The sequence below is a fragment of the Mirounga angustirostris genome, unplaced genomic scaffold (genome assembly GCF_029215605.1).
Source record: "Mirounga angustirostris isolate CCGP_5_RB_7025 unplaced genomic scaffold, mMirAng1.0.hap1 SCAF_13, whole genome shotgun sequence".
NCBI lineage: Eukaryota > Metazoa > Chordata > Mammalia > Carnivora > Phocidae > Mirounga > Mirounga angustirostris.
The window spans coordinates 58,071,564-58,087,069 of record NW_026991721.1 but is presented as its reverse complement, the minus strand read 5'-3'; positions in this window follow the sequence as shown (position 1 = coordinate 58,087,069).

Genomic DNA, 15,506 nt, shown 5'->3' with positions numbered 1-15,506 from the left:
TGGGGTGGCTGGGTGATAGACACTGGGGAGGGTATGTGCTATGGTGAGCGCTGGGAATTGTGTAAGACTGTTGAATCACAGACCTGTATCTCTGAAACAATAATACATTATATGTTAAAAAAAAAAAAAAAGAAGAAGAAGATAGCAGGAAGGGAAGAATGAAATGGGGGAAATCAGAAGGGGAGATGAACCATGAGAGACTATGGACTCTGAGAAATAAACTGAGGGTTCTACAGGGGAGGGTGGTGTGGGGATGCTTTAGCCTGGTGATGGGTATTAAAGAGGGCACGTACTGCATGGAGCACTGGGTGTTATGCACAAACAACGACTCATGGAACACTACATCAAAAACTAGTGATGTAATGTATGGTGATTAACATAACATAATAAAAAAAAAGAACATCTGATTAATAGCAAATGTCTTTTTTTTTTTTTAAGATTTTATTTATTTATTCATGAGAGACAGAGAGAGAGAGAGAGAGGCAGAGGGAGAAGCAGGCTCCCAAGGAGCAGGGAGCCCAATGCGGGACTCGATCCCAGGACCCTGGGATCATGACCTGAGCCGAAGGCAGACGCTTAACCATCTGAGCCACCCAGGTGCCCTGATTAATAGCAAATGTCTTTAAGACAGTGGCCAGTATCGTAAGAATTAAATGATTGACTATACAGAAGAATATTTTCAATTTGAAAATTTCCCTTTAGCAAACTTCTCAAGGCAAATGTACCAAGGATTACAAAATGAATAACAAGACAGTTATGTAAATTTATAAGATGTAAACACATATATTAGCATGTCATGTATTTCCTGCAGGCCAGCAGAGACAGATTCAGATATTTTGAAGCAATGATTAAAAAATAATCAAGATTAAAAATCTACTTTGTTAGACACAGGAACAATAAAATGTTTCTCATGTCTACATTTAGATTCTTCATGAAATTTTCATGTTTACTATATTAAAGAATTACTTATTCTGACAATTACTATTTTATGAATTCAATATAATGCTAGATGCTTTGCTACTAATATCAAATAATGCTATACACCATTAAACCTTAAGAAAACATAATTCTTAGTCTGGGACAATTTATGAGAATTGAAGAAAATATGGAAAAACAACTACAAAATGTCCATAGCAATTTAACTCTATGTTTCTGTACTTACTGCCCTATGTTAAACAGACAGAAAAGAAGTCCATTATGCAAAACTAATATCCACAAAATTATAATTTGTTCATTATTCATTCACTGAATATTTATCAAGACCTACTACGTGTAAAAATAAATAAAACAGCGTATACTCTCATGAAACATTTCTAACTATGTCTTCCTACTAAAATAATTCATAAGTCCCACCACTACCTCAAATTTAGCAAGTCCAAAACCAAATTTATTTTGTTTCTTTTACATTCTGATTCTTCTGTGGTTGAGTGAAATTATCCTTGATAGTGAATGATGTAAAGTGATTAAAAGTTTTACTTTGAAAAAACTCAACCAGCCTCCTCCAACCCCTGGCAACATGTCTTTCCACACTGAAACTGGTAACATATAACATGATGCAACTTCTTTGATGCTGTACTTAATATACTTTTCTCATTTCCAACTCCACTATTCTGTACCTTCAGAATCTACCTGTACTACATTCACACTCTGCCAGGTGTCCCTACCTCCAATCTTTCTTCACTCTAATTTATCTTCTATGCAAATATCAGATTAATCTTATAATAGAATCACAACATTGCTTAAAATAATCTTCAATAGCTTCTCTTGTTGTCCAAGTTGTACACAAATTCCGCCAGCCAAGAAAATATTATGTTCTAATCCTGGATATCAGGGTAGTAGATCTCAAAGTGAGATTTGCTCTCTCATAATTATTCACAGAAATCTTTATACTTAGAATTTTTGTACATTTTTAGAAAAGTGGAAAAACAAGGTAAAAAGAAACACATCAAAGATGGCAGGTAAAAGGCTGAAGCATCTCCATTTTTGAGAGAAGCAGGTAGTAGAGTTCTAATAGCAAATATCACTTCGAGATCCTGATTTCAATTCCTTTGGATAAATACCCAGAAATGGAATTGTTGGGTCATATGCTAACTCTTTTTTAAAATTTTTTGAGGAGGGGGCGGAGCAAGATGACAGAGGAGTAGGAGACCTGGATTTGGTCTCCTCTCAGGAATTCAGCTGGATAGGGATCAAACCATTCTGAACACCTACAAATTCAACAGGAGAGCGAAGAAAAGAATAGCAACAACTCTCTCATCAGAAAACCGACCACTTTCTGGAAGGTAGGACGTGGGGAGAAGTGAATCTGAGGCGATATTCGGGAGGATAGACGGCGAGGGAGGGGCCTCCGTTGGCCGCTTCTGGCAAGTGATAGAACCACAGAGCACAAAATCGGAACTTTTAAAAGTCTGCTCCGCTGAGGGACGTCACTCTGGTGGCTAAGCAGGGTGTGGAACCCTCAGGGACAGTGTGGTCTCAGAACCCTCGGGGTCACAGAAAGACCGGGGGTGCCTGAGTGTGGCAGAGCTCCTAGGTAATGGAGCAGGGAAGCCAGCTGCAGAGGCAGAGTGCAGGCGCGGGCTCTCAGCTCGGGGTTGCCATAAACCGTGATCCGCGGCACAGCCGGGCCACTGCTCCTCCAGCAGGGACCCAACAAGTGGCAGATCCAGGGAGACTCCCCTTCCTTCCCAGGAGGAGCAGTACGGGAGCACACCGCAGGGATCTGCTGGGTTTGAAGACTCCACTAGGGGTCGGGTGCCAGAGATAGAAACGCGCGGTCACGGGCCGGGTGAGCATGGAGTGCGGCCAGAGACCGGGGAGATGGGAGTGACTGACGGCTTTTCCCTGGGGGCTCACTGAGGAGTGGGGCTGCGAGTTCTCAGCTCCTCTGGGGCAGAGATTGGGAGGCCGCCATTTTCACTCTCCGCCTCCAAAGCTGTTCCAAAAGCTCGCAGGGAACAAAAGCTCTGGAGAGCAAACCCGAGCAGATTACTTAGCTGGGAGGGGGCAAGGGCGGGGCAATTCCGCCTCCAGCAAAGACATTTGGGAACCACAGCAACAGGCCCCTCCCCCAGAAGATCAGCGACAACAGCCAGCCAAGACCAAGTTTACCCATCAATGAGAACGGCAGAACTCCAGCGCTAAGGGGAATACTACACGTAGAATTCATGGCTTTATTTCCATGATTCTTTAGTCTTTCAAAGTTGAGTTTTTTTGTTTTTGTTTTGTTTTGTTTTGTTTTAAGATTTTACTTATTTGCGAGAGAGAGAATGAGAGACAGAGAGCATGAGAGGGGGGAGGGTCAGAGAGAGAGGCACACTCCCTGCTGAGCAGGGAGCCCGATGTGGGACTCGATCCTGGGACTCCAGGATCATGACTTGAGCCGAAGGCAGTTGCTCAACCAACTGAGCCACCCAGGCACCCAAGTTTTCTTTTTAACTGTCTTTTTTTCTTTCTTTCTTTCTTTTTTTTAATTTTTCTTTTTTCCTTTTTCAACCAACATCTTATCAATCCCTTTTTTTAAAAAAACATTTTTATTTTTCATTTTTAGAGTCATATTCTATCCCTTCATAGTATTACCCGTATTTTTGGCATATATATATAAGTTGTTCTCTCTTTAAAATTTTGAGATAGTTTCTTCTAACAGATTAAAATATACCCTAAATCTCTAGTATATGGTTTTTTCTACTCCCCTGCCTGAACACATTCTCTCCCTTTTTTTTCTTTTTTCTTTTTTAAAATCCTCTTCTTTCTTTTTTCAAACAACTTCTTATCAATTCCTTTTATAAAATTTTTTATAACTTCCATCTTTACAGTCATATTCCATCCCTTCATCATATCAACCATTATTTTTGTACATATATAAGTTTTTCTTTCCTTAAAATTTTGGGAGGCACTTTCTTCTAACAGACCAAAATACACCCCAAATCTAGTGTGTGGCACTGATCTATATACCAGCCTGATCATATTTGATCACATTCTGGGTTTTTTTGTTGTTGTTGTTTGGTTTTGTTTGGTTTTGTTTGTTTTTACCTTTATCTTTTTCTTTTTCCTTTTTTTTCTTTTTCTTTTTTTTCTCTCTTTCTGTTTCTTTTTCCACTGCTTCAGGTCTTTTCTGATTTGTTTAGAGTATATTTTTTGGGGATGTTCTTACTCTGCTAGCATTTTGTTCTCTCACTAATCTGTTCTCCTCTGCACAAATGACAAGATGGAAAAAATCACCTCAACAAAAAGAACAAGAGGTAGGACCGACTGCCAGGGACCTACTCAATACGGACATTAGTACGATGTCAGATCTAGAGTTCAGAATCATCACTTTAAAGATACTAGCTGGGCTTGAAAAAATTATGGAAGATATTAGAGAAACCCTTTCTGGAGAAGTAAAAGAACTAAAATCTAACCAAGTAGAAAACAAAAAGGCTATTAATGAGGTGCAATAAAAAATGGGGGCACTAACTGCTAGGATAAATGAGGCAGAAGAGAGAATCAGTAATATAGAGGACCAAATGATGGAAAATAAAGAAGCTGAGAAAAAGAGAGAGAAACAACTACTGGATCACGAGGGCAGAATTCGAGAGATAAGTGATACCATAAGACGAAACAACATTAGAATAATTGGGATCCCAGAAGAAGAAGAAAGAGAGAGAGGGGCAGAAGGTATAATGGAGCAAATTATAGCAGAGAACTCCCCTAATTTGGGGAAGGAAACAGGCATCAAAATCCAGGAAGCACAGAGAACCCCTCTCAAAATCAATAAAAATAGGTCAACACCCCGACATCTAATAGTAAAACTTACGAGTCTCAGAGACAAAGACAAAATCCTGACAGCAGCTCGGGAGAAGAGATATGTAACCTACAAGGGTAGAAACATTAGATTGGCAACAGACCTATCCACAGAGACCTGGCAGGCCAGAAAGGACTGGCAGGATATATTCAGAGCATTAAATGAGAAAAATATGCAGCCAAGAATACTCTATCCAGCTAGGCTGTCCTTGAAAATAGAAGGAGAGATAAAAAGCTTCCAGGACAAACAAAAACTAAAGGAATTTGCAAACACAAAACCAGCCCTACAAGAAATCTTGAAAGGGGTCCTCTAAGCAAAGAGAGACCCTAAAAGCAACAGAGACAATATACAGTAACAGTCACCTTACAGGCAATACAATGGCACTAAATTCCTATCTTTCAATAGTTACCCTGAATGTAAATGGGCTAAATGCCCCATTCAAAAGACACAGGCTATCAGACTGGGTTAAAAAACAAGACCCATCTATATGCTGTCTGCAAGAGACTCATTTTAGAACGAAAGACACCCCCAGATTGAAAGTGAGGGGGTGGAAAACCATTTACCATGTTAATGGACACCAAAAGAAAGCTGGGGTGGCAATCCTTATATCAGACAAATTAGATTTTAAACCAAAGACTGTAATAAGAGATGAGGAAGGACACTATATCCTACTTAAAGGGTCTAGCCAACAAGAAGATCTAACAATTCTAAATATCTATGCCCCTAACATGGGAGCAGCCAAGTATATAAGACAAATTAATAACAAAAGCAAAGAAACACATCTACAACAATACAATAATAGTGGGGGACTTTAACACCCCCCTCACTGAAATGGACAGATCATCTAAGCAAAAGATCAACAAGGAAATAAAGACTTTAAATGACACACTGGACCAAATGGACTTCACAGACATATTCAGAACATTCCATCCCAAAGCAATGGAATACACATTCTTCTCTAGTCCCCATGGAACATTCACCAGAATAGATCACATCCTAGGTCATAAATCAGGTCTCAACTGGTACCAAAAGATTGGGATCATTCCCTACCTATTTTCAGACCACAATGCTTTGAAACTAGAACTCAATCACAAGAGGAAAGTTGGAAAGAACTCAAATACATGGAGGCTAAAGAGCATCCTACTGAAGAATGAATGGGTCAACCAGGAAATTAAAGAAGAATTTTAAAAATTCATGGAAACAAAGGAAAATGAAAACACAACTATTCAAAATCTTTGGGATGCAGCAAAGGCAGTCCTAAGAGGAAAGTATATAGCCATACAAGCCTTTCTCAAGAAACAAGAAAGGTCTCAAGTACACAACCTAACCCTACACCTATTTACAACAGCAAATAAAGCCTAAACCCAGCAGGAGAAGAGAAATCATAAAGATCAGAGCAGAAATCAATGAAATAGAAACTAAAAGAACAGTAGAACAGATCAACAAAACTAGGAGCTGGTTCTTTGAAAGAATTAACAAGATTGATAAACCCCTGGCCAGACTTATCAAAAAGAGAAGAGAAATGACCCAAATCAACAAAATCATGAATGAAAGAGGAGAGATCACAACCAACACCAAAGAAATACAAACCATTATAAGAACATATTATGAGCAACTCTATGCCAGCAAATTAGATAACCTGGAAGAAATGGATGCATTCCAAGAGAAGTATCAACTACCAAAACTGAACCAGGAAGAAATAGAAAACCTGAACAGACCTATAACCACTAAGGAAATTGAAGCAGTCATCAAAAATCTCCCAACAAACAAAACCCCAGGGCCAGATGGCTTCCCAGGGGAATTCTACCAAACATTTCAAGAAGAATTAATACCTGTTCTTCTGAAACTGTTCCAAAAAATAGAAATGGAAGGAAAACTTCCAAACTCATTTTATGAGGCCAGCATTACCTTGATCCCAAAACCAGACAAAGACCCCATCAAAAAGGAGAATTACAGACCAATATCCCTGATGAACATGGATGCAAAAATTCTCACCAAAATACTAGCCAATAGGATCCAACAGTACATTAAAAGGATTATTCACCATGACCAAGTGGGATTTATCCCTGGGCTGCAAGGTTGGTTCAACATCCGCAAATCAATCAATGTGATACAATACATTAACAAAAGAAAGAACAAGGATCAGATGATCCTCTCAAAAGATGCAGAAAAAGCTTTTGACAAAGTAGAGCATCCTTTCTTTTTTTTTTATTCTTATGTTAATCCCCATACATTACATCATTAGTTTTAGATGAAGTGTTCCATGATTCATTGTTTGTGCATAACACCCAGTGCTCCATACAGAATGTGCCCTCCTCAATAACCACCACCAGGCTAACCCACCCACCCACCCCCCTCCCCTCTAGAACCCTCAGTTTGTTTTTCAGAGTCCATCATCTCTCATGGTTCGTCTTCCCCTCCGATTTCCCCCGCTTCATTCTTCCCCTCCCGCTACCTTCTTCTTTTTTTTTTTTTTAACATATATTGCATTATTTGTTTCAGAGGTACTAATCTGAGATTCAACAGTCTTGCACAATTCATAGCGCTTACCACAGCACATACCCTCCCCATTGTCTATCACCCAGTCACCCCATCCCTCCCACCCCACCCCCCACTCCAGCAACCCTCAGTTTGTTTCCTGAGATTAAGAAGTCCTCATATCAGTGCGATCATATGATACATGTCTTTCTCTGTTTAACTTATTTCACTCAACATAATACCCTCCAGTTCCATCCACATCGTTGCAAATGGCAAGATCTCATTCCTTTTGATGGCTGCATAATATTCCATTGTATATATATACCACCTCTTCTTTATCCATTCATCTGTCGATGGACATCTTGGCTCTTTCCACAGTTTGGCTATTGTGGACATTGCTGCTATAAACATCGGGGTGCACGTACCCCTTCGGATCCCTACTTTTGTATCTTTGGGGTAAATACCCAGTAGTGCAATTGCTGGATCATATGGTAGCTCTATTTTCAACTTTTTGAGGAACCTCCATACTGTTTTCCAGAGTGGCTGCACCAGCATGCATTCCCACCAACAGTGTAGGAGGGTTCCCCTTTCTCTGCATCCCCGCCAACATCTGTTGTTTCCTGACTTGTTAATTTTAGCCATTCTGACTGGTGTGAGGTGGTATCTCATTGAGGTTTTGATTTGGATTTCCCTGATGCAGAGCGATATTGAGCACTTTTTCATGTGTCTGTTGGCCATTTGGATGTCTTCTTTGGAAAAATGTCTGTTCATGTCTTCTGCCCATTTCTTGATTGGATCATTTGTTCTTTGGGTGTTGAGTTTGATGAGTTCTTTATAGATTTTGGATACTAGCCCTTTATCTGATATGTCATTTGCAAATATCTTCTCCCATTCTGTCGGTTGTCTTTTGGTTTTGTTGACTGTTTCCTTTGCTTTGCAAAAGCTTTTTATCTTGATGAAGTCCCAAGAGTTCATTTTTGCCCTTGCTTCCCTTGCCTTTGGCGATGTTTCTAGGAAGAAGTTGCTTCGGCTGAGGTCAAAGAGGTTGCTGCCTGTGTTCTCCTTTAGGATTTTGATGGACTCCTGTCTCACATTGAGGTCTTTCAACCATTTGGAGTCTATTTTTGTGTGTGGTGTAAGGAAATGGTCCAGTTTCATTCTTCTGCATGTGGCTATCCAATTTTCCCAACACCATTTGTCGAAGAGACTGTCTTTTTTCCATTGGACATTCTTTCCTGCTTTGTCAAAGATGAGTTGACCATAGAGTTGAGGGTCCATTTCTGGGCTCTCTATTCTGTTCCATTGATCTATGTGTCTGTTTTTGTGCCAGTACCATGCTGTCTTGATGATGACAGCTTTGTAATAGAGCTGGAAGTCCGGAATTGTGATGCCGCCGGCTTTGCTTTTCTTTTTCAACATTCCTCTGGCTATGTGGGGTCTTTTCTGGTTCCATACAAATTGTAGGATTATTTGTTCCATTTCTTTGAAAAAAGTGGATGGTATTTTGATGGGAATTGCATTAAATGTGTAGATTGCTCTAGGTAGCATTGACATCTTCACAATATTTGTTCTTCCAATCCATGAACATGGGACGTTTTTCCATTTCTTTGTGTCTTCCTCAATTTATTTCATGAGTATTTTATAGTTTTCTGAGTACAGATCCTTTGTCTCTTTGGTTAGATTTATTCCTAGGTATCTTATGGTTTTGGGTGTAATTGTAAATGGGATCGACTACTTAATTTCTCTTTCTTCTGTCTTGTTGTTCCTGTATAGGAATGCCACTGACTTCTGTGCATTGATTTTATACCCTTCCACATGACTGAATTCCTGTATGAGGTCTAGCAGTTTTGGGGTGGAGTGTTTTGGGTTTTCCACATAAAGTATCATATCATTTGCAAACAGTGAGAGTTTGAGTTCTTCTTTGCCAATTTGGATGCCTTTGATTTCTTTTTGTTGTCTGATTGTTGTAGCTAGGACTTCCAATACTATGTTGAATAGCAGTGGTGATAGTGGACATCCCTGCCGCGTTCCTGACCTTAGGGGGAAAGCTCTCAGTTTTTCTCCATTGAGAATGATATTCGCTGTAGGTTTTTCATAGATGGCTTTTATGATATTGAGGTATGTACCCTCTATGCCTATACTCTGAAGAGTTTTGATCAAGAAAGGATGCTGTACTTTGTCAAAAGCTTTTTCTGCATCTTTTGAGAGGATCATCTGATTCTTGTTCTTTCTTTTGTTAATGTATTGTATCACATTGATTGATTTGCGGATGTTGAACCAACCTTGCAGCCCAGGGATAAATCCCGCTTGGTCGTGGTGAATAATCCTTTTAATGTACTGTTGGATCCTATTGGCTAGTATTTTGGTGAGAATTTTTGCATCCATGTTCATCAGGGATATTGGTCTGTAATTCTCCTTTTTGATGGGGTCTTTGTCTGGTTTTGGGATCAAGGTAATGCTGGCCTCATAAAATGAGTTTGGAAGTTTTCCTTCCATTTCTATTTTTTGGAACAGTTTCAGAAGAACAGGTATTAATTCTTCTTGAAATGTTTGGTAGAATTCCCCTGGGAAGCCATCTGGCCCTGGGGTTTTGTTTGTTGGGAGATTTTTGATGACTGCTTCAATTTCCTTAGTGGTTATAGGTCTGTTCAGGTTTTCTATTTCATCCTGGTTCAGTTTGGTAGCTGATACTTCTCTTGGAATGCATCCATTCTTCCAGGTTATCTAATTTGCTGGCATAGAGTTGCTCATAATATGTTCTTATAATGGTTTGTATTTCTTTGGTGTTGGTTGTGATCTCTCCTCTTTCATTCATGATTTTGTTGATTTGGGTCATTTCTCTTCTCTTTTTGATAAGTCTGGCCAGGGGTTTATCAATCTTGTTAATTCTTTCAAAGAACCAGCTCCTAGTTTTGTTGATCTGTTCTACTGTTCTTTTAGTTTCTATTTCATTGATTTCTGCTCTGATCTTTATGATTTCTCTTCTCCTGCTGGGTTTAGGCTTTATTTGCTGTTCTTTCTCCAGCTCCTTTAGGTGTAGGGTTAGGTTGTGTACTTGAGACCTTTCTTGTTTCTTGAGAAAGGCTTGTATTGCTATATACTTTCCTCTTAGGACTGCCTTTGTACAGCATCCTTTCTTTATCAAAACTCTTCAGAGTATAGGGATAGAGGGTACATACCTCAATATCATAAAAGCCATCTGTGAAAAACCTACAGCAAATATCATTCTCAATGGAGAAAAACTGAGAGCTTTCCCCCTAAGGTCAGGAACGCGGCAGGGATGTCCACTATCACCACTGCTATTCAACATAGTATTGGAATCCTAGCCACAACAATCAGAAAACAAAAAGATATCAAAAGCATCCAAATTGGCAAAGAAGAAGTGAAACTCTCACTCTTTGCAGATGATATGATACTTTATGTGGAAAACCCAAAAGACTCCACCCCAAAACTGCTAGAACTCACCCAGGTATTCAGTAAAGTGGCAGGATATAAAATCAATGCACAGAAGTCAGTGGCATTCCTATACAGCAACAACAATACAGAAGAAAGAGAAATGAAGGAGTCAATCCCATTTACAATTGCACCCAAAACCATAAGATACCTAGGAATAAATCTAACCAAAGAGACAAAGGATCTGTACTCAGAAAACTATAAAATACTCATGAAAGAAATTGAGGAAGACACAAAGAAATGGAAAAACGTCCCATGTTCATGGATTAGAAGAACAAATATTGTGAAGATGTCAATGCTACCTAGAGCAATCTACACATTCAATGCAATCCCCATCAAAATACCATCCACTTTTTTCAAAGAAATGGAACAAATAATCCTACAATTTGTATGGAACCAGAAAAGACCCCACATAGCCAGAGGAATGTTGAAAAAGAAAAGCAAAGCCGGCGGCATCACAATTCCGGACTTCCAGCTCTATTACAAAGCTGTCATCGTCAAGACAGCATGGTACTGGCACAAAAACAGACACATAGATCAATGGAACAGAATAGAGAGCCCAGAAATGGACCCTCCACTCTATGGTCAACTCATCTTTGACAAAGCAGGAAAGAATGTCCAATGGAAAAAAGACAGTCTCTTCGACAAATGGTGTTGGGAAAATTGGATAGCCACATGCAGAAGAATGAAACTGGACCATTTCCTTACACCACACACAAAAATAGACTCCAAATGGTTGAAAGACCTCAATGTGAGACAGGAGTCCATCCAAATTCTAAAGGAGAACACAGGCAGCAACCTCTTTGACCTCAGCCGAAGCAACTTCTTCCTAGAAACATCGCCAAAGGCAAGGGAAGCAAGGGCAAAAATGAACTCTTGGGACTTCATCAAGATAAAAAGCTTTTGCAAAGCAAAGGAAACAGTCAACAAAACCAAAAGACAACCGACAGAATGGGAGAAGATATTTGCAAATGACATATCAGATAAAGGGCTAGTATCCAAAATCTATAAAGAACTCATCAAACTCAACACCCAAAGAACAAATGATCCAATCAAGAAATGGGCAGAAGACATGAACAGACATTTTTCCAAAGAAGACATCCAAATGGCCAACAGACACATGAAAAAGTGCTCAATATCGCTCTGCATCAGGGAAATCCAAATCAAAACCTCAATGAGATACCACCTCACACCAGTCAGAATGGCTAAAATTAACAAGTCAGGAAACAACAGATGTTGGCGGGGATGCAGAGAAAGGGGAACCCTCCTACACTGTTGGTGGGAATGCATGCTGGTGCAGCCACTCTGGAAAACAGTATGGAGGTTCCTCAAAAAGTTGAAAATAGAGCTACCATATGATCCAGCAATTGCACTACTGGGTATTTACCCCAAAGATACAAAAGTAGGGATCCGAAGGGGTACGTGCACCCCGATGTTTATAGCAGCAATGTCCACAATAGCCAAACTGTGGAAAGAGCCAAGATGTCCATCGACAGATGAATGGATAAAGAAGAGGTGGTATATATATACAATGGAATATTATGCAGCCATCAAAAGGAATGAGATCTTGCCATTTGCAACGATGTGGATGGAACTGGAGGGTATTATGTGGAGCAAAATATGTCAAACAGAGAAAGACATTTATCATATGACCTCTCTGATATGAGTAATTCTTAATCTTAGGAAACAAACTGAGGGTTGCTGGAGTGGGGGGTGGGTGGGAGGGATGGGGTGACTGGTGATAGACACTGGGGAGGGTAAGTGCTCTGGTAAGCGCTGTGAATTGTGCAAGACTGTTGACTCTCAGATCTCTACCTCTGAACCAAATAATGCAATATATGTTAAGAAAAAAAAAAGAAGAAGAAGAAGAAGGTAGCGGGAGGGGAAGAATGAAGCGGGGGAAATCAGAGGGGTAGACGAACCATGAGAGACGATGGTCTCTGAAAAACAAACTGAGGGTTCTAGAGGGGAATGGGGTGGGAGGATGGGTTAGCCTGGTGGTGGGTATTGAGGAAGGCACATTCTGCATGGAGCACTGGGTGTTATGCACAAACAATAAATCATGGAACACTACACCTAAAACTAATGATGTAATGTATGGGGATTAACATAAGAATAAAAATAAATAAATAAAAAATCCTTGTAGTAGATGAAGCAAGTAATGGTTAATATAAAGTGCTAAGAAGAACCTTAGAAAAATAAGGTTTATAAGTTGCTGTGAGAGGCAGGACAGCACAGTGATTAAGAGTATCGAAAACTAATGATGTAATGTATGGTGATTAACATAACATAATAAAATTATATTAAAAATAAATAAATAAATAAATAAATAAATAAATAAATAAATAAATAAAATAAAATTTTTTGAGAAACCTCCATACTGTTTTCTACAATGGCTGTACCAATTTAAATTCCCACCAATGGTGTACCAGTGTTCCCTTTTCTCCACATATTCACCAACATTTGTTATTTTTTGGTTTTTTGCTACTGTTTTTTTCCCAAAGTAGGCATCCTAATAAGTGTGAAGTGATATCTCATTGCGATTTTGATTTTCATTTCCTTGATGATTATTAATGTTGAGCTCTTTTCACATACCTGTTGACCTATATATAATACTACTGTACTCTATACTTAAAATTTGCTAAGAGGGGAGGTATTATGATAAGTGTTTTACCACATACACACACAAAATAATACTAAAGGGGGTAGGAGAAGACTTTGGAGGTGACGTATATGTATATGGCCTTTATGATAATGATGGTTTCATGGTTGTATACTTACTCCCAAATCCATCAAATTACAAACATTAAATATATACAGATTTTTATATGTCAATCAAACCTCAATAAAATGGTTCAAAAGAAATATTTCCATGAAAGTTTTACTGAATAAGCTTGCTAAATTACACAGCAATATATATTCCCTCTGTAAAATATACTGACTGATGCTAGCAGCCAGTTGAACACTCATAGCTCTTTCTCCAATTAGCAAGTCTTCATTTCCCCCCAACAAGTGCACTGTGGGCTACTTGTTTTTCCTTCACCATCACAGTTATTATAATGGAAATTGTATACAGTGTATTAAAGATATGGTTTACAAAGGAAGCTAATATAAAATTGCAATTTATATAACTACATTGAAAGGTCCTATCTATATATAAAACAATGATGAATAAATTATAAATACAATTCTCAGGTTAAAAGAAAATGTTCAATGTTTAAAATTACTTTTATGACTCCTATATTTAACCAACTTTATTAGCTAATTAGCCTAATCATCATCCAAAATAGAGTTGAATAAAATGGCTTCTATTTTGCTTATTTATGATTCTTTTTTCTAGACTGTGAAATAGATTGGCAAGAGTGAGGGATAAATTAATTTGACAAACACTATTGACCAATGATTTTGTGTCAAGTACTTTGTTTATCAGTATATGTCAGGTAAATTAAAAATGTTTGTTTTAACCTGAACAACTAAGACTAAATAAGATAGTGTACCTGAAATTACTTGGAAAAATTAATCACTATACAGACATTAATTAACAGAATCCCTGAAGAAGAGCCCATCTACTTTTTTTCCTCAAATGGAGTTGCTTCCATTTGAGGGGCTATGCTGACAAATCTTCCTTCTATTGAAAGGATAACCTTCATGGAACCCCTTGACTTCATAATTCTATTTTACTGTTTGCTTCTGAATTATAGGAATCTATTTGCTAATTTTAACAAATATTTCATTTTTTAAAATGTACTAAATACTAGGCACTATGCTATTACCTGGAGATTCTTTCAAAGTATTCATTATTTCACTTAGTTGTACACATAAATCTGTATAATAGATTATTTACAAGAAACACATAGAATAAAAATGAAGAAGAAATATTGGATCCTCATCTTAAATGGTGTATCCATGTTCAAAGTAAGGATTCAATTTCATTTTAAATTAAAACACATAAACACTGAGTTACCTTGTCAATATGTTCATTTTTCTTTGGTTCTCCGCCTCCACATTTCCTGGTGCCAGAGAAGTGAAGCATAATAGAATGGCACTGAAATCCCCCAAGGGTGTATTTATCCCAGATGGGTAAATGACTGTGACACCATCAAGGTTCTTCATAAAAATTTTCCATACATAGAGGTAAATAGGTGACCTTCATATACCCCACTCTAAATAAGGGTAAGAGAAGCTCTCCTCCCTGTCTAAAGGACAAGTCAAGCAGCTGCTCCGATCAGAACCAGTACTTGGTTGTGTCTATAATAAAATGTGTCTGATGACTTTAAGCTCCATCATGAGTAATTTAGCTTAGATAAACACAAGGAAGGGTTTCTTGGAAGTGAAGTGAAAGACAATAACTCACTTAGTCTCTGGCATTGCTCCTTCAACATCTTATTTGTATGCTCTCTAATTCTCCACATCTTGAAAGGTAAGACTCTCCTTACCTACCTCCGGTATCTGGTCTCCAAACCCTCGGAACCACTGACTATACTTACTCTCTACTGTTTGGTTCATTTCCAGGAACCTGATACATATTCAGAAATTCCAAATTCCATAAAGACATTTTGTTCTCATCTATTTAGCTCATCATAGCAAAACTGTGCTTCTTCTATGTATATATTTCTTGACACATATAATAACCAAAGCCCAAAATCACTGGTACATCCTCTCTATTGTTTTACTTATGTTTCTAATTTGTTTACACTTACTGTAGCACTTTCATTCCATTCAGTTTCTTAAGACTGCAGCAATCTGATTTGTTTCTTTTTAATTTTGTCTGAACAGCAGAAGCAGTATGGTA